Raw genomic sequence first — 24,507 nt, forward strand, 5'->3', positions numbered from 1 at the left:
GGGGAAGTCCCCTCTCTTGACATAAGACGCGCAGGACATCCTTGGTCATGCCTTTTATAGTCTCCATGTCAAGCTCCATGACTATTACTAATACCTAGCAGTGACTAAACGTTGCCTGCAACAGTATGTTTATCGTTGGGTGACAAAGCTGTGCGTAAGGCTGCAACTGATCCGACCGCTTGCTACCAATGTGACGAATCAACTTCAGGGGCAGCAGTGGTCCAGGGATGAATATTGGTTTCTAAACCATCAATCAGCCCCACACCTCTAGTACACCAGAAGGGATCCGAACAGATTGGAATACAAGTGAATTATAAGACCTCCTTGTTCAATAATTGGTAACGTGGACGGAACGGCAGGCTTAACTCCATAGGTCGTGGATCATTGGTTAGTTGCAACACAGCGAAAATGCTATTATTACCCAATGATAAGAGGGACTGTACAGTCAAGGTTGTATAACAATATCTACTTTATTATTACTACAACAGACAGTTCTAGCACACTACAATTACAACCCCACTGTAAAGGAACACAGAGGACAGACAGTTTCACAAAGGAAAGGGATGCACTCTGGATACTGACAAGAGGGTAAATGGTAAAGTAATCAGTCTTATAGTTCAGGATTATTTGGTTGCAGCACCAAAGGGGCAAAGGGTCATAACTGTCTCTATGGGCCTTCGAAGAAGGACCAGGGGGCAGAATCACAATGTACCTGATGCTGAAGAAGTTCTTGCTGCTCGACAGCGTCAAAACAGTTCCATGGCACTTTATGGCCCGTGACACAGAGTGAGTGGCGAGAGACAGCTGCGAGTAACAGGCGGCAGGCAGTTCGGCATGCGAGGCTGGACGAACGTCTGCAGGATGTCTGGCGCGGCAGCTCGGGGCCAAGAATTGTTGTCTCTTTGCTGGTTGGTGGATCTGGAATGGTGGTCGAGGCGTCTCATACGGCTCTGGCGATTGCAGCATGACAACAGTCAGCGGCGCAGCCGGATGTGGCTCGAGGACTCGACTGTCTCGAAATTGTCTTTAAAAAGATGGACGCTGGATGATGCTTGTGTGGCACTCCTCTTAGCTTCTTTGCAGGGCTTGTGTCCTTTGAAGGCGGATGGCCCAGAGCTCAGGAGTTTGTCCAGAGACTCTCCGGGACTTCCCACCTATGAAGCTTGCTGTCAGAACCTATCAGAGTACGTTGTGTGCTGGCTGGGTAAAGGTTCTGAAGCTGTTGGATGGGTCCTCTGAGTCTGGTATCTCCCTCTGTTCCCTGGCATAACTCTCTCTGTTCCCTGGCAGATGTTTAGGGGAGGGATCTCGATTCTTCTCTTGGAATTCCAGACCTTCCTTCACTGGCGGAAGATGTAAGGTAGACTGTATCTTCAGCTGGGGTCCAAATGCGTCCTTCTTACTCCTTGCGAAGTCTTCAGGTGATCTGATCAGTGAGGGGCTCAGCTCTCTTTTAAAGCCAAACAGGGCCCAAGGATTGGTGTAGGCCAGGCCTAACTAAAGTGAGCCAATCCTGGGTCTCCACCAATAATCTGCTACAGGTCAGAACCAGGGTGCTTGGCAAAAGACAGGGGAAGGATGACAACATATACTTCTATGTGCCACCCATCTTCCTGTCTGCTGTACATCAAAGTGTCTCCCTAATTAACTGAGACCTGTGCAGCGTTTGATCACAGCATGGACCTCCTTTGAAGTAGGGGGTTGCAGGCAGACTTTCATCTCCTGCAATTCACATACTTCTTTGCTCTGAAAGAGTGGCTCCAGACAGGACATTTATTGCCTATTCATACCAAGAAGGGGTGATAGTACCAAGTTGACATATTGCATCGCAAAGAAGTGTTGGCGTCTGGTCTCCCTTGTCGCTTCCTGCACCCAGGCCTTCCCTGAGGCCTGCTAATTAACATTATTCAGTATTCGCCGCCACCAACAAGGTTTGACAATGGAGATGCAAATCCATGGGGCCTTGAAATTCTAATCAGACTGCCCATGGCGAAAGGCTTTTGATGTACCCACGGCTGTCAGGTGTCATCTACACATGACAGGGGACGGCCGCGCTGGTAAGATTTGTCCTCCCAGTACATGAGAATTTTTCTGCTGTGCGGTGAGCGTGGAAAAAGTGCGGGGAAATGGCCCCATCATTCATGCAGATGGTCGAATTCCTCACAGTGTTGAGCGATTAATCCATTTCCCACGTCTCTTTTGGTGTAGTCTTTTTATATTGAAAGTCTTTTCATTTAACTCATGCCTGATTGGAATCTTCCTTCCTTCTTCCTCTCTGTGACTTTTTTTAATCCTCTTCCACCCTCCCCCTTTTGAGTCACAGAAGGTATGACCGATTGATTTCTCTCTTTGTGCAAGTCTTCCTAATGAGATGACATTAACCTCCTCATTTAAACTGCTGGTAAGCATTCCAAACTGTTTAAGGTTTCGTTTTACCGTTCTCGCAGCTCTTTTTCTTGCCCTCTTAGCACTTTTATTTTTCGTCAGTGGGACATTCACTTTCATTATGACCTTTTGTTTCCTCTCTGCCTCTCTATTTCGGTCTATCAGCCTATGTTGCTTTTTAAATAGCCTTGATTGCCTCATTTGCAACCAGAGGCTTTGCTGGGGGGGGGGGCTTAATGGGGCTATAGCCGCTGGTCTTTTGGTTGTAGCTCCAGATAGCATCTCAAAACCACCAGTTGTAAGGGGGACCCTTTTTCCGCTATTATTAAAACATGCACTCCTACCTTGCTGGACGCCATTCTTCATTTTGTTAATGCGTCTTTCAGATAGACCACTGGCCTGATAACTTGAAACGATCATGGGTGACTCCATTTCTTAAAAAAGCAGGTCTTCCAAAAGAGGACCCTCTGAATTACAGGCCCATTACCAACTCGGCATTTCTGATGAAAATATTGGACAGGGTCGCTTATAAGCAGATAGCCAATCATCTGGAAAGCTTCCCCATACTTAATTGCCGACAATCAGGCTTTAGAGCCGGGCAAAGTACCAAAACTGCTCTCCTGGAACTTAAATCCAGGCTTCTGGCCAATACCGACAAGGGAGAGGCCTCCATGCTTATGCTGTTGGACCTCTCAGCTGCTTTTGACCTGGTTGACCACCAGTTGTTGGTCGCCAGGCTCGACAAAGTGGCAGCATTCTCTCCAGAGGCTACCCGCTGGGTAGCCTCATTTCTCCAGAACAGGGAAAGCTGTGTCTGCTCGGAAAAGGCTGAAGCTACCATGGTGCAGATTGACTATGGTGTTCCGCAAGGAGCAAATCTGTCTACGTGTTTTTACAACATATTCATGGCCTCATCCTTTGCCATGCTTGAGCAAGAAGGCATATGGTTTACCAACTTTGCAGATGATACCCAGTGTATCATCCCCTTGACCAGTGACCATACACAAGACGAAGCTCGTATTGACAAAGCATACACATGCATTGAAAAGTGGATGGTCATGGATGGACTGGCCTTGAACAGAACCAAGACCGAAATCATGATTGTGGGATCACTCTGTACGATCTCCAAGATGGACCGTCGGCATAGAAATTTCAAACTTGGTGACGTCAAGGGAGCCTTTGCAACAGCAGCGCAGGCAGCTTGGAATTGCCTGCTGCCATATCTAAGGCTGGAATCAAAACTAGAGCCTTTTAAAGAAAAAGCTAAAAACTTGGTTGTTCAACTAATCCTGATTCCCTTATCTTTTCTACCCCATGACTGACTGCTGTAGATGATTTTTTGTACTTGTTTTATGTCTTGTCCCTGCCATCATGCCTCCGGGTCCATTGCGCGCATTATAAGTTTATTAAAGTAAAGTAAAAGATAGAATCTCAGGGGCTACAACAAAAACGCTAGCTAGCCCCGAGTCTCGACAGTCCCGGCATTAGCATAGCCCGGACCTTTTCCAGACCTAGCCATACCCCTGTTTGCAACCACAGGAGAATTTACTCCTCCCTTAATTGGCTGTGTAATGTGGTAATCCATTACAGCACTTTCTGTCTGTGATTCAGGTGTTTGCGGCGCAACCTAAACTTGGGGGGGAGGAGGCGCCTTTATTTTCAGCTGCTCATGCATGCTTCCACATATTTTTAATAGAACTTTTTGTGTGAACTGCGTTGTTGCCATGGACGATTGGAGATCTGCATTCACGCTTTTGTAGTTACCAATGGTGCTTCCCTTTCCATTAATTTCAGATTGGCCAAATTAATTTGGTGTGGCCGATAGCCGATTGTTCCCCTTCGTGTCAATTGTATCAGTTACAGTGACCTCTACAACATCAGTCACTATAATGTCATTACTCACTCTCAGTGTTATTTTCTCTGCTGCAATACTTTGTTGTAGCGAGTAACATAGATCCAATCTATGGCTCCGAAGATACTACGTTCATCCTCGATCTGCTCTGAATTAGTTGCATGGATTTCTTTACTCATATCCGGGGTGGAAGGAATGCCTGTAGTGTCATTACTTTCTTCGAAGCTGCTGTATAATACACAGTAATTTCACCTTTCATGTTACCATGAACTTGTGCCTGCACTTAGATCTAATTATTAGTAAGCGGGACGGTAAGTGTTGAATTAAGCACTTCGGCCTCTTTAGATCCAACCTGCCCCTTTCTGAGGTTATAGTCATGCTTATCCTTTCTTTTACCAACCATTTCAATCCTTGTTTTTTTCTCAGCTGGCCTATCTTTATGGTATAATATAGTTCCTTCAATTTTACACCAACTGTAGCTACTCACTGCCTGAATTCTTTCCCAGCTCCCGTCTCACTGGGACAGCCAGACAGCACTCGTCCTTAGCACTCACGTCGATTGCCGTGGCCCGCAATATTTGTTCTGTGCCGGTATACCAAGGCAGGGCTTAAGGAATGGACCACTGGAATTTATTAATTTCGTTCAGTTATCCAATAGAGATAAACTAGCTTCGTCAGATGCTAGTAAGCCGACAGCAAAACATGGGGTGAAGTAGATCAGCCAGCTAGCACCACTAGCACAACAGCGAGACAGTGGGGCTTTTACATTTTCTCCTGATGGCATTCTGTTACAGCAATTTAGATGTAATAGACAGGAAGCAACAATAATTATGTTAATATAATACAATTTGGATGCCCGGGTTGATAGGCATCGGCGACCACAAGAAGAGGATTGGAAATGGGCCAGAAAGGCTGCTCTTTGGTCTTCTTAGCAGGCGGTTGTAGAAATGTATGCTCATTGAGGAGCAGAGCGAGATCTAGACGAGTGGTAAGCCCAAGGACCCACCTGGACACTATTTGATTAGGGCGCCAGGCGCAGGGATGCCTGCATTGGAAATAAATATAGACACGTAGTGCAATTAGACCAATATGGGTCTTGTGAGAGTCACGAGGTAGTGTAAGCTTTGGGGTGGTACAGTCACCCACGTGGCTCCTGCTTAAGATCACGCATATATTCAATTTCAACGTCAGCTCTAATGGTAATGCAGTTTGGTGTTATGATGACTACTAACACCGACAAACTTGTAATGAGCCCTTCTGAAGTGAGGAAGAGTTGGCTTAGATGAAAACCTTCCATCAAATGACTCATTAATTCAGACCAGAAAGAATATAGAAAAGTTCACAACTTCCGTCAATCTATACTGTCGAAACCATGTATTTTCTTTTTTTACCTCATCTTCGACAGGATGACTGTTGTTTCAAAAAGCACACTTCAAAAAAGGGGAAGTCCTGAAGGCAGGAAGGCGCACCAGGCAACTCAACTGATAAGCATCTTTTAAATATATTATCTTTTTGACAAAAAGACGGGGTGAAGGCGCGATTCCTCTTTTCTCACCTTTCAGGCCATTGTGATGTTTCTTCAGCGATGGGGCAATTCAGAGCAAGGAGCAGAGAGCAACCTTCTAAAACCAGCATTGGCAAAGCCAACAGTTTAGCTTTCATGTAGGCATGGAATAGGAATTGGCCAGGTACTAGCAAGAAGGATGACGGCCTTGCGAACAGATGCAGCAAACAGGTTTGAAAAATACTGGGGCCTCATTACAGAAACTTTCCACCGGTGCAAGTGCAATGTTACAGGATACTAATGCCGTTACAGGATACTAATGCCGGGCCTAAAATTGCACTACTGCAAAAACGTAGAATTTCAAAAAATATATTTATTTATTTATTTATTTATTGTGATTAGATATTAAAACTTTTCACATTCAGGCAAAATGTATTAAAATATCAATTCAAACATTTCATCATACAAATATTAAAACTTAGAATGTCTACTACACAAATATAAGGACATTCATAGCAGCATGTAGTTAGTGACAATGGATCTATGAAATTACTACGCCGAATTTACTGCACTGGCAGAAAATGGCTACTTATTTTTTTCGACCACCTTTTCACAACATATATAAGCGAGGTAGACCCCCGCACTACTCCCCCAACATTGATTATTCACGGTACCCCATCCCCCACATATATATGCTGAGAGAAGGGGGTAAAAGAAATATTCTCATTGCAGGAGAAGGATACTTACTTGGGTATCGTTGTGGTGTCAAGTAGGTGTTTTGTATTGAGACTAATTCTCTATACCTTTTAGGTGAGGCTAGGAGTACATGGTTTAAACCCCAATCCCACACTTTGGCATTGTCCGTAAATTCCTTTATCAGCATGTATTTGTCCTTATCCCAATATGGGGTCACTCAATAGTTCAATAGTCTCAAACTGATTTCCTGCCTGTTCTCCAAAGGCTTTCAAGGCTCCTTGATCCCGACTATCCAGCATATCGCCCATGCTGGCCAACATAGCACATAGAGGGTCCATTTTTGTTTTAATACATAGAATGCCTCTTCTTATATGTTTCAGGCCAATAAGTGATCTAATTCCCATTTCAAGGCGAATAGCCTGGAAGGGTACACAATTGGGTTGCCCCAGAATTCGTCTGCATATGCCTCCTTCCAGGCTGTTAAGCCAATCGATTTTAAGATGGCTTAGTGCCTCCAACCCATATGCCACTGCTGGGGCCGTACACTGTCTATATACTGTAAGAATTCCAGTTAGACTATAGCCAGCAGTGGTCTCCGAAAATGTATTAATGCATATATTTATTGTGTGTGCTCTGATGTTTTTTTCTTGTTTCATTGCAGTGTACTTTAAGTCCTTGTCAAGGGTTACACCCAAGTATTTATATTCGATGACCCGTTCTATGCCCACCCCATTAATATGGCAACTTTGCAAATTTCCCCTAGCATCACCAACTCACATATACTTAGTTTTGTTTTGGTTCAGTATAAGCCTATTTTCCTGGGAAAATTCATGCAATGCCGGTGCTGAGCAGTCCTACAATAGTGTGGTACAAAAGCACCACCTCATTGGCATATGATATCCAATGTACATCGTTTTTACCGATCTTAGGGAAAATTCCCCTTGATTTCACTAGGTATTCCAGGAAAGTCAGCCATGTAGAGATTGATAAGCATGGGCTCGAGCACACAGCCCTGTTTAAGCCCTTTAGACGTTGGTATTTTCCTAGTGCTCACGCCCATGCAGTCCAGCCTTACCTGCACAGATGTCTCAGTGTGAAAGTCACACACTATGTTTAATAGATCCTCTAGTATATTTCTGCTGTCAGCTTTGACCACAGTCTCTCTCAGCACCGCATATCAAATTGTCTTGGGAGGATAGCTCAGCGGTTCGGTGCTCGCCTTGGAAGCAAGACGACAAGCAGCAACGCAACACAGGTTTGATCCCCGGGGCTGCGCTTAGAAACCTCTGGGTATTAAGCACGTTATAAATAACCTATCATATCATATCAAATGCAGACTTAAAGTCAACAAATAGAAAGTGAAATAGAAAGTCAAGTAAGGTAGAATCCAGTTTACGTGCTGATTGCATCATGTTATTAAGTAGTAAGAGACTATGTGCAGTGTTGCAGCCTGTCCTGAATCCTATCTGGAAGGGACCAAGTATACCACTGCTGTCTGCCCAAGCTCTTACCCTGTCTAATATTAGGGAGTAAATACTACGTACTACTGTGGGAGTGCCGTGTAACTGTAAAATGTGACATTCCTAATCACACAGCAAAATATTCTAACATCTCTGCCTGATTGCACCAACGCTGAACATTCCGACCCAACTCTTTAGAAAAATAGAGCTTTTAATAGCAGCCAAACATAATAAAATCCATACAAATTTTGGTGTCCTCCAATTTAACAATACAAAGAACAAATAAATACAAACTAATATCGCAAACTACTGATATGTGGGCGTTAGTACGTGAGTCTACTGTCTCAATCACAGTTTTACAAAGAAACAACTAGATATCTCAAATGTTTAAATAGCATAGTAAGTGTGTGGGGTCTACCACAGCTTGTTCTACATTTTCATACAAAACTGCAACACCTTTTATGCTCAATAAGTCAAAGATTGTGCACCAGAACAGTCTCCTGTCTTGTACTGCTCTTGACTCCACCTACACAATTCTGATATCATTAAATGTCATCAGGTACAATAATTGCAACAAAAAATGTCGACACTGCTGTGTTTCAGCCCAGAGATTTCCGAGGTCTTCCTTACAACATGGAGGGGAGCCTCTGCTATTCCAAGCGAGCCTTATTCACGAGCATACAAAAGACACTGTATCCCCTTCTTTGTTTTCTTTAGCAGCTGTCTTTTTCATAAAATAGAATATGGACTAATACACTGCACCAGTCAAAATACTCAGAACGTTTTACTGGTTCTACTTCTGGAGCATATCCAATTAAATAGATTTTGATTCAAATGCATTCTTGTTTCATTTTTTCGGGCCACATGGCTTTCAGGATGTTTGAATTACTCCTAACCTGCAGGAGCATGTCAATTAACTGGCTCGCTCTCTTATTCTGCCATTAAATGTCCCAGTGTCCAGAATTAGCAGTTTCCATGATGAGCAACGCCTTGCAGCAGACGAGAGAGCGCTTCCGCGCTGAGTATTCACCAGCTTTCAAGGTAGAGTGGACTTTTTTAAAAACATGCCAGTACAGCGAGCAGAGGCGTGTGGGTCCTTTAATAGCAGTGTATTTTTGCACCAGTGCAGAGTTTTCTCTTTTTCTAATACTGTACCGAAAACTAGATGAATGTTCACCAAGCAAATGAAAGCACAGTCCAGGAGTCAAATGCCAACTCACTGCGAAAGTATGCCGCAATGTTTGTATACCTCTAGACTCCCTTGCTGTCCTTTCTTTTCGATGTTTTACTAAACAACTTTCAAAACGGAATGTCCTCACCTACCAAAATATTGTTAGTTAAACGTATGTCCGTGGGTGGAACGGGCCACAGCTGCAACACCGGATGGGCTATGCAATTCCAGGACGCCAATGTCATAAAATTGACAACTAATTCTTGTACAAAATGTGCATTGAGCATGCAGCTTGGCAGCCAACGCACTGTGACATGCTTTATGTCACTTTCAACTTACTGGAGCTTTAGCGAAACCTGTTTAGTCATTCTGGCTGGTGCGAGCACCTGGAGGTGAGGCAGAGAGGTCAAGAGAAAAACACAAGTTATGAATATGGCACTAGCATTTTTGGGCGCAAAAAGAGTTAATATATATTTACCACCGTAATTTATTGGCAAAGCTGTCTTTTATATTTACGAAGTGGACAATTTCTGGTAGTCGGAAGACGCCGCTCGAACCTGCGCCACTGTGGTGCTGCAGCTTGACGTCAGAAACCTGACGCACAGCAGGCCCTTCCTTTAACCTCCCGCGGCAAGGCACCCGGAACAAGAACTGCGCGCCGCTGGCGGGTTGCGGAAGTAGGCACTGTGGCGTTGCCCCTTTAAGGGTACGCACGCGACGGAGTGACGTCAACTCCGTCGCGTGCCAGTTTAAATAAACGGGGCGGCTCCTGGTGACGTCAGTTCACCGGGGAGCCCACACCGACAACATCTCCGTCTCTGTGTCTCATTACCACAGGGGGTGGGGGGCTCACGGAGGCGGCCCATCGGAGACCGCTAACAGTGGCGACGAGACCGGGATCGCTTCCTGGGACACGCGGGGGAGTTCCGCCGCAGCGCAGATGATCGGATGTGAGCGCGCGACGAACTCCGACCGCAGAGAAGGAAGCGACGCACGCGGCCGGCGGCCATTTTGATGAACAGGCCTCGGAGACTCACGGCTTCATAACGAAGCGTCGGTGAGCCATCCGGGCTTAATTTTTGGAAACTTCAGCGGCGGATGGTCGCTGAACACAGCACATGTCAATTTCGTGAGGAAATTTTGACAATTTTCACGATTATTGTCGAGCAGAGGCAGGGAGACTCCATGGGGAGCCTGCTGTTGCAATAGGAGTCTATCTCTTCCTCTACTCAATTTTTGGACACACCGTTGTCTGCATGCTGGCTGGAGTGACACCTTCACGAAGATCACGGCTGGTGGTGAGTTGCGGCCCCTTTCTTGCCAATCTTGTGGGGTGCCTGTGCGCTTTCCACCATGAACCAGGATGCTGCTGCTGCTGCTGCTGCTCCTGCTGTTGTGGCTCCGGCACCGCCTGTGCTTCCACCTGCCCCTCCGCCGAAACCACCGGGGTCCCTACAGCCAATGCCTGAGTTTGATATCTCGGGTGCTCCATCGGGCCTGGGACAGAGGTGGAAGATGTGGATGGATAGGCTGGAGATGTACTTCAGGGCCACAATGGAAACAACGGACGACGGCAAGCTGGCCACCCTCCTGTACTCTGCTGGTCCGGCGGTGCATGAGGTATTTATGTCCCTGCAGCCGGTGGACGGGTCGTTTGCTGCGGCAAAGGAGGCACTCCATAATCATTTTCTGCCAATGGCCAATGCGGACTATGAACGTTTTCTTATGGGAACGGCTCGCCAAAAAGATGATGAGACTCTGGATGTATTCTTTGGGCGGCTGCGGCGTCTGGCAGCACCGTGTGCCTGGAATGACCCCGAGGTCATGATTAGGAACCAACTCATTCAAGGGTGCAGCTCTGGGAAACTGAGACGCCAGATCCTGCGAGAGCCGGGCATCACCCTCCCTCGCATCCTAGAACTGGGGAGGTGCCACGAGGTCTCTGAACTGCGGGCAACCAGGATGGAAGCGGGTATTCGCCCAGCCAAGGTGGAAGAGATCTGTGCGGTCGGAAGAGGCCGCGGGTTGAGGCGCCCCATGAACAATCAGAGCCAGCGCGCGCAGGGGTCGAATGTCTCCTGCCCGAAGTGTGGCTATGATCTCCCGCACCCCGCGGAGTGCCCGGCAACGGGAGTCAAGTGTGGCAGATGCGGAGGCCCTGACCATTTCGCCAGAATGTGTAAGTCTGCCGCCCCCAAAATTGTGCCGAGGGGACCAGTTCGAGCCGGCTTCTTCCGGCCCCAGAGGGCCTCCAACGTTGCCCAGGTGGACCAAGGTGACGAAGGTGCCCCTCAGGAGGAAGAGGAGGAGGACGAGGATGAGGAGAACGTGTTTTTCGTGTCCAGTGTGAGCGTACTCAAGTCCCGCTCCAAAAGACAACCCAGGTGTAACGTGTTGGTTAATGGAGACTCTGTGCCGATGCTAGTGGACACTGGCGCATCTGTAAATGTAATGGCCCGCCAGCATTACAAGACCATGCTGGCCCCGCCTGCGCTGGCTGCGCCGAGGGCACGCATATTCACCTTCGGCGGGGACCGGCCTTTGCCTCTAGACGGTGTATTCGTGGCCCGTGTGCAGTATGGGGACTCACACATACGGGCTCGATTCTACGTTACACCGGTGAGCGACAACACCCTGCTCTGCTGTGCCGCGGCGGAGGCACTGGGTATTGTCACGTTCGCATACACAGTATACTTAGAGGACATCCAGGTCCTCCTGGCCAAACATGGATCCCTGTTTGAGGGCATTGGACAGCTGGTGGGTGAGCCGGTCCGGCTCCATATCGATGAATCCATACAACCAGTGGCGCTGAAGCACCGACGGGTCCCTTTCCATCTCAGGGATCTGGTGGATCGTGAACTTGACAACCTCGTGGGGTTGGACATAATCGAAAAGGTTGAAGGACCCACCCCCTGGGTGTCCCCCATTGTCATCGCCCGCAAGCCCAAGCAACCCGATGCTGTGAGAATTTGTGTGGACATGCGGCTGCCTAATAAGGCCATAAAGAGGGAGCGACACCTCACCCCCACCATCGATGACATTATTGCGGAGCTGCAGGGTGCAAGGTTTTTCTCTAAGCTCGACCTGAGATCGGGCTATCATCAGGTGGTCTTGCACCCCGAGTCCAGATACATTACTACCTTTACCACACATCGGGGTCTCTATCGATATAAAAGACTAAGCTTTGGGGTGTCCTCGGCAGCGGAGGTTTTTCAAAACATAATAAGAGGTGCACTGGCGGATCTGGAGGGCGTCCTTAATATCAGCGATGATATCCTAGTGTACGCCAAATCGGAAACGGAGCATCTGTCACGCCTGTCCAAGACTTTTGAACGGCTACGGCTGCTGGGCCTCACTTTACCCAAGGAAAAGTGCGAATTTCTGAAGACGGAGATCGAATTCTTTGGGTTCGTATTCAAGGCGGATGGGGTGTCACCAGATCCCCGCAAAGTGAGAGACATCAAGGAGGCGCGCCCGCCCGAAAATGTCGCGGAGGTGAGGAGTTTTCTGGGGATGGTTACTTACTGCGGCCGTTTCATCAGAAATCTCGCATCCCGCTCTGAGCCCCTGAGGTCGCTCACCAAGAAGGACACCACCTGGCAGTGGGGCCCTCTGGAACAGGCGGCGTTTGACGATATTCGAGGGGCGTTAGCGGCGCATGACACCATGGCATTCTTTGACCCGAGCCTGCAGACGGAGATCGTGGTGGACGCCAGCCCATATGGGCTAGGGGCAGTGCTCACGCAAGTGGGAAAAGACCAGGAGGTCCGGCCAATAGCATACGCCAGCAAGGCCCTGTCTGACACTGAGCAACGTTACTCTCAAATCGAGAGGGAGGCCCTGGCGGTGCTGTGGGGCTGTCGGCACTTCCGCCTCTACATTCTGGGGCGTCCCGTGACCGTAGTCACTGACCACAAGCCGCTGTTGCCGATCATGGCGGGCTCGTCATCTCGCCCGCCAGTGAGGATTGAGCGTTGGATGCTCGCCCTGCTGGAGTATGGGGTGTCATTGACCTATCGTCCCGGTGCCAACAATGCGGCGGACTACCTATCTCGACACCCCAGGAACGACTCGCAGGTGTCGGCGTCGGCGGAGGAGGCCGACGAACACGTCTGCCTGGTCATAGAGACTGCGACACCAAACTCCATGCAGGTGGAGGAACTTGAGGCGGCTTCGAAAAGCGACGAGTGTTTCTCCATCCTGAAGGAGGCCATACAGAAGGGTGCCTGGAAGACAGTGCTGGAGGCGGTGGAGCGAAGAACATGTGAGGCCAGGGTCACTCTCGAGCAGTTGTGGAGAGTGAGAGAGGAACTAACATTCTCCGAGTCGGGGCTACTGCTAAGAGGGGAAAGGATCGTAGTGCCCCAGGCCAAAGTGGCACAGGTCATCGCGCTGGCGCACCAAGGTCATCAAGGGGCCCCCAAAACGAAAGCTCGCCTCCGTCAGAAGGTGTGGTTTCCTGAGTTGGAGCGGAAGGTGGAGGAGTTCGTGGCCTCTTGTGTGTGGTGTCAGGCGGCGGCCCCGGCCCAGAAGGAACCGTCCATTGAAGCAATGCCCCGCGGGACTCGACCATGGGAAGTGGTGCACGCCGACTCTGGGTCTACATCCAGAGGCACGCATTTTCTAGTGGTGGTAGACGAGTGGTCGAGGTACCCGGAAGTTGAGTTTATAGACTCAGTGGCGTTTGAGAACGTGGTGGTGGCGCTGGAGAAGATCTTTGCCACTCATGGCCTCCCCTCTGTGCTGTGCTCGGACAACGGAGCCCCATTCCAGGGGGAGAGTTTCGCAGAGCTCATGAAAGAGTATGGAATTCAACACCGGCGGGTCACCCCGCTGTGGCCCCGCGCCAACGGGGAGGCCGAGCGAATGATGCGCACCCTCAACAAGGTGTTCCGCATTGCCCATGGAAAAGGGGAGTGTTTGCAGAGGGCTCTGTACGTATTCCTACGAGGGTACCGCACCACCCCTCATTCGTCTACGGGGGTGGCTCCGGCAGAAGCACTATTCCAGCGGTGCCCGAGGGATGTCATACCGGAGGTGGGGGACAGAGACCCCGCCGTCATCGACAATGAGCAGGTGGAAGAGGGCGGACAGGTCAGGATACAGATGGAGAACATCCGGAGGGGGCTCAGACCCCCACACATCGCGTTGGGGGATGAGGTGCTGGTAAGAAATCGTCACCCTCATGGAAAACTGTCTCTCACATATGAACCCGCCCCCCTGGACGTGGTAGCTGTCAAGGGGTCAATGGTGACTGCATCGGATGGAACTTCATCGGTAACCAGGAATGCGTCGTTCTTCAGGAAGATTGGTGACCCCAGAGTGGACAACCCGGACAACCGAGAAAGTGAAGGCGCTCTGGATGAAGGTGGGGGAGAACGCGCCGTAGTGGAATCGCCGGCTCGAGGCGGACCCAGTCCAGGAACACCAGCCAGGGACGGTGGCAGGAGGTACCCCCTGAGATCAGGGCGTGGGAAACCTGCCCGTCTCAGTGATTATGTTATGGACTGAGCTGGGAGGCTGACCGGGGACTAATGGTCAGGCCATGACAGGTACACACGGGGGATCCGGGGTGGCTGTCAATAAATGGGGGTTTTTGTTGAAACTTATAGAGTGATATGTGTCATAGATGTGTGCTAGTTAAGTACTCCTATTTCCAATTTGTTGTTATGGAAAAGGAGGAGTGTGGCGTTGCCCCTTTAAGGGTACGCACGCGACGGAGTGACGTCAACTCCGTCGCGTGCCAGTTTAAATAAACGGGGCGGCTCCTGGTGACGTCAGTTCACCGGGGAGCCCACACCGACAACATCTCCGTCTCTGTGTCTCATTACCACAGGGGGTGGGGGGCTCACGGAGGCGGCCCATCGGAGACCGCTAACAGGCACCACGTGCCGTCGCACCGTTCTGTGGGGCTAAGCGGCGCGAGACTCTCCCTCGCAGGTCCATTAAAACGTTGTTCCGTTCATCGCAGGATACAAGAGCAGTCAGGTGATAAAAGCCCTGTAACCCACAACTACTTGACAATTGCTAACGGCCCTCCTAGGCCTAAGCACGGCAACCCCGATGATACATCTCTAGTATGACTATATTGTTTTCATATTGGTCAGATATAAGATACAAGTCGTCACTGGACCTAGGGCCTAGCCATGGTAGGTGTTGGAGGACTGTTGAATGCTTTCTAGTCATACATGCCAACAGTCTACATTACTTTGTAGGGAGATTGTCTCACCGAAATCGGGAGAACCAAATTCTCCCATTGGATTGCATTGGGGTTACCATTATTTTAGGCGGGAGAAACGAAAAAGTAGAAATATTTTCTAATGAAAAATCGGGACCCTCCCACCTAAATCAGGAGTGTTGGCATGTATGTCTAGTTGCCAGAACACTGCTATTTTCTATTACACATCTACTAATCAAGAGTAAAGGGTATTGTAACTTGTTAATTGGCCCTGTATTCAGGTATAAAAGCAAGATTGACATCAGAGCTCCTGCCTGATGGATGCTTAAGTACTGGGGAGGGACACTATAATGTATTGCTAATGGGTGACAGTCATTCGGCAAATCTCTCCCATCTTAATGAAGCCAAGATGTTGGAAGATGCCTGTGGTATTCACCAGAGGAATTCTTTGACAATCCTGATTGGGGTGGCAGGCATCTACATAATTTGTTTGTTTACTTCTCCCCGGTAGAGCTGAATGGCAGGTATCCGTCAGTGCCAGACCCAGCTCCAGGTCTGCCAGCGCCCTGTGTGAGATTTATCTGTGCACCCCACATGGCCCCACCACCCCCAACATTCTGACAGACCCTATTGGGGGCCTAACTGAATCCTGCCTGAGACTCCTCTCAGACTCAAAGATGTGTTTGGTTGGCACCTAAACAAAGGGGCTGGCGATTACTTTTGTTAAACATATCTCTGTCATCAGCAGCCCACACAAACGTACATCACGTTGCATTTAAAGGAGAGTTCCGGGACTTTTTTTTTATTGTCCCTACGGGTCGGCCATGTGTTTGTAAGCATAAATCGGTAGATCGTAGGAAACTTTCCTATGGACCTTACCCGACTTTTCGCCCATTATCGCACTCGAAATCAGCCTCCATTTTGTGATAATCCTATCATTCCGCCGCATCGACCTGGCTCACCTGCCTTTGCGGCACTAAATCAAATCCCCCGCCCCTGAGCCTGACATCAGCAGACGCGTACTGCCCATTTCAAGCACGTCTCGTGTCAACAATCGCTGCGCCTCAGCTATTGACGTGTTGCCATGGAAATGGCAGGACGCCTCTTTCCCCAATAAGTATAAACAGACCGTTTCACAACACACAGCAGCAGATTTTCGATTCCATTCCTCTCTCTGTGTTACTTTGAGTATTCTGTGACTCGTTTCAGTGCTCTGGTCAGCTACCTTCGCCGCTTGTAGCCCGTGTGAACACCTGTACCATCTCTGTAAATTATTTTACTATCTTTACCGCACAATGGCCACAATAATGCCGTATATGTACGAGCCCGAGTACACCGAGGAAGAACTACTGGAAAGTCAAGCACGCGAAAACGATGGGGATTCGGACGGCAGTTGGGAGGACCAGTCAACGGATGAAGAGCCTGGACCATGTCGCATGGACGGCGTCTCCACCTGGTGCACGTGCAATCGGTGCGAGCTAATGCCAACTGAGGAGGAGAACTGCTGCTGCCGTGAAAATTCCGGGTGCTTGGCCTACATTTCGGAAAGCGAGCAAAGTCTGCAGGAAGGCGAGCAAAGTCCGCAATGCATCACCGAGCTGCCAGAGTTCAGGGAAGCCTGCCTCTCACGGACCGTGTTGAGGATGATGATGGTGCTTATGCACGAACTTCGCGGCACTGTTCGTCCGCGTAATCCGAGTAACGAGTAAGTATACTCTGTTTGTGATGTCAGTGATGCCACCACTATTTCATGGTCGTCTCCCACATATAAAATTACATTTACATATCATTCGAACGCATGTAAATTTGTTCCATATAGTGCATTTTCTAGATATAATTTTTTTCTAAGAAAAATGACATGTGTTACCTGAATCGACATTGATAAGAAAGTTTGGTCAGTTTAATACAGTTTGCATCTTTTTTTTTCACAGGTGGTACAGGCTGGTGGCCTATCGTTGCTTCACTTGGTGGCTTCACGGGAGGCTCGGACACCGCGTTCGGAGAGTAATACCTGCCTGTGCGGTACTTGCCATTAGACAACATTTCCCCAGTGACAGTGGACAATACCGCGGATTTTCCCTCGATGTGCTGCAACCTCAACTTTACAATGTGTAATGTTTATTATTTATGTTTAATTAAAATCTAAAATAAAGCCCAACATATATTTTAACAATGGTTGTTTTGATTTTTTAAATGAATCTAGTGTATATTCTCCTGGGAGGGTGAGGTATTTATAAACTCACCCCCCTGCATTCCATGTAGTAGATCCTGCAGCCATCCTCTTACATTCAGTTAGATGGCCTCTCCTTGGTGAGGCCCTGCGGCAAACGGGTCTTGTCTGCACGACCACCGCCCCGATCCACCCCCCGCCCTATCAAAGGCAGTTCGCACCGGGGTACTTGTGCTGGCAAGTGGAGCTGTCAGGGAGCGATAAAGGCCAAGAGGTGCCAAAGACCATGTACACTTCAAAGTGGTCTATAGAGCATGGGTTGTTGTTCCCATGTCTACCTCCAGACCCCGTGTCTCCTGCCAAGCATCCCCCCTCACGCTGGACGGCCCCCTGCAATCCACATAAGTGTGTCTCCATTCACGAGTCTTCCTGTGTCTTGTCTGCACGACCACCGCCCCGATCCACCCCCCGCCCTATCAAAGGCAGTTCGCACCGGGGTACTTGTGCTGGCAAGTGGAGCTGTCAGGGAGCGATAAAGGCCAAGAGGTGCCAAAGACCATGTACACTTCAAAGTGGTCTATAGAGCATGGGTTGTTGTTCCCATGTCTACCTCCAGACCCCGTGTCTCCTGCCAAGCATCCCCCCTCACGCTGGACGGCCCCCTGCAGACCGCATAATGCCACGACATATACACGTCATTCATTCACAAACACACCCCTGTTTCGAATTCTTTATAACCCACTTCATATTTCTAATGAGAACTTCTTTGCGCTTTGCTAGTCAACCCGTGAAGGTGCTGGTTATCTGCTCTTCGTCTCTGTGAACTTCCGTGACCACTTTGAGCAAACTCGTCAGTTTGCAACCTGTGAACTGCTCCCTGTTCTACGACAAGAAACTACTCTGATCCTTGCATCTAACTGTTTGTTCGTCAAGGTAAGTCCATGTACCATAATCATTTTGCGTCCAATTTTTTAATTTATATCTATTTGCTAGTAGTCATCAAATTGCATCCATGTTTTCTTTTCGTTCACGACAGTACATGCAAGGAACTAGTCACATGTTCTGAGTTTAGTCAAATTACTTTTTCTATTTTTTGAAAGTTATTGAAATACTTATCCGCATGTGAATAACATGTATAGTTCCAAGAACCAAAACGGACCTTGCATTGAACCTTTTATGTGTCATTTAATGTTTTAACACATTGGTATTCATAGAGAATTGTTGATCTTTACTTTTCAGAACTTTCCATAATGCCTGCCTGTTCCATTGGCGGTTGCCCTTCGAAGACCCATAACAAATCTGAAGGTACTATAATGCATGTTTTCCCTAAGACAATAGATCAGATAAGAGAATGGGTCCGATATTGCGGATATCCAGCCTCTGAGATAGAAAGTAGAGTCCTAGAAGTCTTTGCGGACAAGAGGGGTGATCGATACCGCATCTGCAGCAGGCACTTTAGCCCAGACATGTACTCCACATCATTGCTAATAAGGACGAAAACACCGCGAGCGAGGCGAAAATTGCTCTCAACCGCTATTCCCACTCTATTCGTCCACATCCCTCCACTGGTGAGTCAAGTTTACGTATTTATCTCTCGGCATTGCGGTAGTGTGTAGCATTAGCTAACAATAATTTCCCCATTTATGTATCCACTCAATATGAAGGCTGAAGATTCTCCATCCGTGTCGTTATTGCAGTCATCAGCCACTTCAAGCGCCTATCGGGTAATCATACTTAGCTATTCTGACACTGACTTGTTTTAGGCATGTAAATCAATAGTTTTAATTGATCGTGTAATTATTTTACCTAATGGTACACCACAGTACTCGTCCTCTAGTCTTTGTTTTCAGTTATAATTATTGTTATCCAAAATAATGCAAGTACTGTCTTTCAGGGAGATGCTGAGGAGTCCAACGCATTGACGACAACCGTAGATGTCACTCAGATGCTCGAGGTACGTTTCCGGACAGTTCCATCGATGGAGATCATCAGATCTTGCATTCTTGTAGCGTGATTGTTACACACAATGTTTCTTTCGTTTTTAGCCATTGGTATGTCCTTCTGTCGTCGCCCTCCTATGTGTCTTCTTTTTTCAATATTGTGTTCATTACTAATGAAAGTCCTATGTTTCAGGGAGTCGATGGAGCATTAGTCCAAGAGGAAGGGGGAGCATGCAGTTACGGGTCGGCGCAACAGCTTGCAGAAGTGTGCACCGCAGTTACAGCGTCCCTTGATGTTCTTATGCATTTCGAGGTATGGATACTGACAGATCAATCATGCGAGATCAAATGACGTGATTACATCCGCTATACTTCCTTCTTTATTAACGCAAGTACTATGTTTCAGGGAGCTGACGGAGCTTCTTCAACAAGAACATCACCCCTAGTAGTTGATGCAGATCTCTGGGTGGTGACACTTCCAACGATGGAGCAAATCGAATCATATTTGGATATCCATTATTTATTTTAGACAACTGATCATTTGTGCAGGTCTATTTAGATGAGCCGTTGACGCCTGCAGAAAGTTTATGTTCTTTTAAACAAAATAGAAAACCATACTAATGCAATTACTGTGTTTCAGGGAGTTGCTGAAGCGTCATCTTCAATAATATCATCAATGGAAGTCTATGCGGAGCCCGAGGTATGGATCTTGACAGTTCAATCTAACTAGATCAACAATGCGTGAACTATTGTCGTTTGAATGTTCTACACAATGCGTTCATTCGTGTTTTGCTATTGAGATGTACGTATGGGTATTGGTCCCCAAGTACATATTCAATATTATTATACATACTAATGAAAGTTCTATGTTTCAGCGAGTCGATGGAGCCTCAGTGAGTGATGGATGTGCTTATCATGAAAGTATAGTCGTTGCAGCGCGAGAGGAAGTGGAGACATGCACACACGAGTCGGAGCAACAGCGTCCAGATGTTGAAGTTCGAGGAAAGAAAGTTTCAAAGAAAAGAAAGCAAAAGAAGGTTAGTGTCCTGTTCACTATATTATGTTGTCTTTCACTGTCAATAGTTCAATACTGTAAGTTGTGTTTAAACTGAACATCCCTTTTCTAATCTGTCCTCTAGTTGCGAGTGGGTGTAAGAACTAGATCTACACAGACAGTGAAGCGAACGAGAGATGTTGCTTGTCAAACCTTTTGGCAGGGACTTGAGACTGGAGATGCATCGTGCCAATGGGAAGAATATGAAGTGATTGACAACGGAGCTATACCACCACCAGCCATTGATAGTGAATGTCCTCCTGGTAGTTTGGATGCAGTCGTAGATCAATTCACAGAATCCACACCCGCAAAAAATAAGAGCACGCGAAAGTTGAAGACATTGTTTTTTTCTCCCATCTCCGGACAAGGAACAGATGTTGCAATGGAAGAGAATGAAGTGGACGACAATGAAACACCATCAATATCACTCAGCATAGCGGAAGACGATATCAGAGATTGTACCTTTCATGCGAGTGACATGTCCTCAACGTTACAGACCGAACCAGCTGGGATGCAGAGTGACAGTATAAGGAAAGAGGCCAAATTCATTGTATTCGATAGCTGTTTGATGGATATTATTATGATGATGAAATGTGGGCATTGGGTTGGTGGGGAAGTATGTGGGGAGCCATTGATTAATGTGACTCGTGCAATTCGAGGCACTAACCTTAAAATACATGCCACCTGTACACAATATCATCCGTTCGCATGGTCTGCACAACCCATGCTGGGGCAACTGCCAGCAGGCAATCTACTTTGTGCAGCGGCCGCACTTTTTAGTGGTTCAAGTTTTAAAAAGTTAGAGTATTTCTTTCAGTTTGTGGGAATCCATTTCATTGCGAAAACTCAGTTCTACAAATACCAAACCGATTATCTATTTCCAGCCATTAGCGAAGCTTGGAGAATGGAAAAAATGTCTATTGAAAGTACATTCGCGGGCAAACGGTTCAGGCTAGCCGGTGATGGACAGTGCGACAGCCCAGGATTTTCAGCCAAGTACTGCACCTACCACTTTCAGGACATGGAAAGTAAGAAAATTGTGAGTTCGGTGGTCGTGCAGGTGTCAGAAAGTACATCCTCAGTGGCCATGGAGAAAGTTGGCTTTGTAGCATCATTGCAAGAACTACAATCGCGGGGAATGGTGATCGACCTGATAGCCACGGACAGACACGTTTCAATTGCCAAGACAATGAGAGAACAGTACAAAAATATAAATCACCAATTTGACGTTTGGCATCTTGCAAAATCAATCAATAAAAAATTGTCGGCTGCAGGAAAAAAAAAAGATATGCAAGGTATTTCACAGTGGTCCAAGTCAATCAGCAACCATCTTTGGTGGAGCTCAAAAACATGTGAAGGGTCGTTGGAAATTCTACTGGAAAAATGGCGGTCAGTAATGTTGCACTGTAGCAACGTACATCGATGGTCGACAAATGAGCATTTCCACAAATGTGAACATGGCCATTTGTCCACAGAGGAGGCACGGAAGAAGAAGTGGTTGATTCCTTCATCACCCACTCACAAGGCCATTGAAAAGATTGTATTTGATAAAACTATAACAAAAGCTTTGAGGGGACTCACGGAATTCTGCCACACAGGAGATTTGGAGGTGTTCCACAATATGTGCCTCAAGTACAGGCCCAAAAGATTGCATTTTGGCATGGAAGGCATGATAAATCGGACTCTTCTAGCGGTCTTGGCACATAACCATAATGTTGGCCGTCAACAAAGTAGGACGACCGGAACTTTAGGGACGCTTCGCTACAATAAGGCCTTCACTAAAAGAAGTAAACAATGGGTGATCAAACCAGTGTTTGAGGATATGCAATATGAGTTTATTGAGAGACTTATCGTAGATGTCCTCGATAGGCACATACATGGAGTGGTGAACGAACCTATGCAGGGGACAACTGCATTGCCACCCAACATTGCCTCTGTTCCATGTCCACCTAAAGCAGAGCTCATTGAGAAATACACATCACGGTTTAAATGATTGTAATTCGATTGTCTGTTCTCTCTTCTCTCGAGTCTCCTCATGTTGCAGGCCCATTGCAATTAAACCAAACAGTAATATAAATCATTTTTACAAAAATTATAGAATGTTTCCGTATTACAAACACATGGCCGACCCATAGGGACAATAAAAAAAAAAGGCACGCAGACAAGATGCCCTTACACTAACTGGAGCTAACTAGAAATGTGTGCTCGCTCAAAGTGAAGGTCAGCTGCTTTGATGTTTTGCTCGGGTGGCGGAACGGCCCACGACCCAATATAAGGTTCTATTGTGATTTGACCTTGACAGGCCGGGACCATCCTGAAAGACTAAGAAAAGATAATGAATAAAATTTCAGAAACGAAACGATGAGCCACGTTCATTAGAAGAAGTAACGTCGGCAAAGAAGGAGTGGTGTTTCGGGTCTGCCCTACACAGAGACACAATGGAAAATGCAAATATAATGTAAGTAACTTTTGATGAGTTTATACCGCAATTTCATTACTATACAGTGGCTTTAAAGACGGGTTCAGTTGTACTTGTTCGTTCTATGTGGCATAGTGTTTTCTACCGCGCACTATCTGGAGGAGAAACATCTGCTTTTACTGAAGCACCTCAAAACCTTCCTCTTTGCTTCTGCTTTCTCTCTCCCTCTCCCCTGCTACAACTGGTCCACTGTCTGCGACCTCGGTCCTGGGCCCTTCCACTCTCCACCTGCACTGCCTCCCTGTCAACCCCTGCACTGGGGGACTGTCTCAGTATCCTACAGCCCCCCCTTCCCAGCACTTGTTCTGCACTTACCTTGCACTTGCCACCAGCTGGCCCTATTTATTTATTATTTTATGCTACTTACCTTGTACTCCACTCCCCCCCCCCCTCCATGCCTCGCCACGCCTTTAAACACTTGTGTACACCCAGTAGCGCTGTCCTCGCTATGAAATGAATAATTTTAATAAGGATCTGATGGTGAGACTAATTTCATTTTTTATGTTTTTAGGTACATCATTCACTACTGTCTGTGTCACGAGTACCAGACACCGGCGGACGGCTTCTACAGCCGCCAGTTGCTTCTCCGCGTGAACAACGTTACCACCCTGACCATTTTATGGGACGATCGCCAAGTACAAGTATGCCCTTACGCGGTACTAACGGTTAGATGCAACATACCTACCGTTGTGGTGGCCTAGTGCCTCGTTGTTGGAACAGCCATGCGATTATCAGTGCGACAGAAGAGCTTATTTTTATCGTAAACCAACACCCTGTGTACTGCACACGAACATCGCTTCCCTCAAGACGAACTAATTTGGATCGAGAGCAAAGAAAAATGCAAATCGCTGAATATTCTCTAAACATTTGATGTCCAATAAACGTACTTTGACAAATGTACAATCTTGCCGTTTGCTTTTAAACCACGGTTTCACATTCCGAATTGTGGTGCTGTATTGTGAGATGCTCTAAGACCCTGTGTACAGCAAAGGACCATCGCGTTCCTCAATACGAACTTTTTGGAACATGAGCAAATAAAAATGCAAATCGCTGAATATTCTCTAAACATTTGATGTCAAATAAATGTACTTTACCACATTTACAATCTTGCGGTTTGATTTCAAAGTACAGTTTCATATTCCGAATTGTGGTGCGCTGTATTGTGAGCTGATCTGTGTTGATTTCCGGGGTCTGTGTGGAGTCGCGTAGAAGACGCCTGGGCGCGTTTGCCTACGCAGCTCAGTCACGTCACGGATAGAGGCGGGGAATATGAATGTTTTGATAAAGTCTGTTTCAGGGGCGGGGGATTTGATTTAGTGCCGCAAAGGCAGGTGAGCCAGGGCGATGCGGCGGAATGATAGGATTATCACAAAATGGAGGCTGATTTCGAGTGCGATAATGGGCGAAAAGTCGGGTAAGGTCCATAGGAAAGTTTCCTACGATCTACCGATTTATGCTTACAAACACATGGCCGACCCGTAGGGACAATAAAAAAAAAGTCCCGGAACTCTCCTTTAATAGCTAACGCTGGTCTGCATTCCTGGGAACGAAATCCCACAAGGATGGAGGAACTGGGACATAACGTAAGAGTACATAAGTGGTAACAGATGCTTGTAAG

The sequence above is a fragment of the Ambystoma mexicanum genome, chromosome 3q (assembly GCF_040938575.1).
Source record: "Ambystoma mexicanum isolate Mex_15411 chromosome 3q, UKY_AmexF1_1, whole genome shotgun sequence".
NCBI lineage: Eukaryota > Metazoa > Chordata > Amphibia > Caudata > Ambystomatidae > Ambystoma > Ambystoma mexicanum.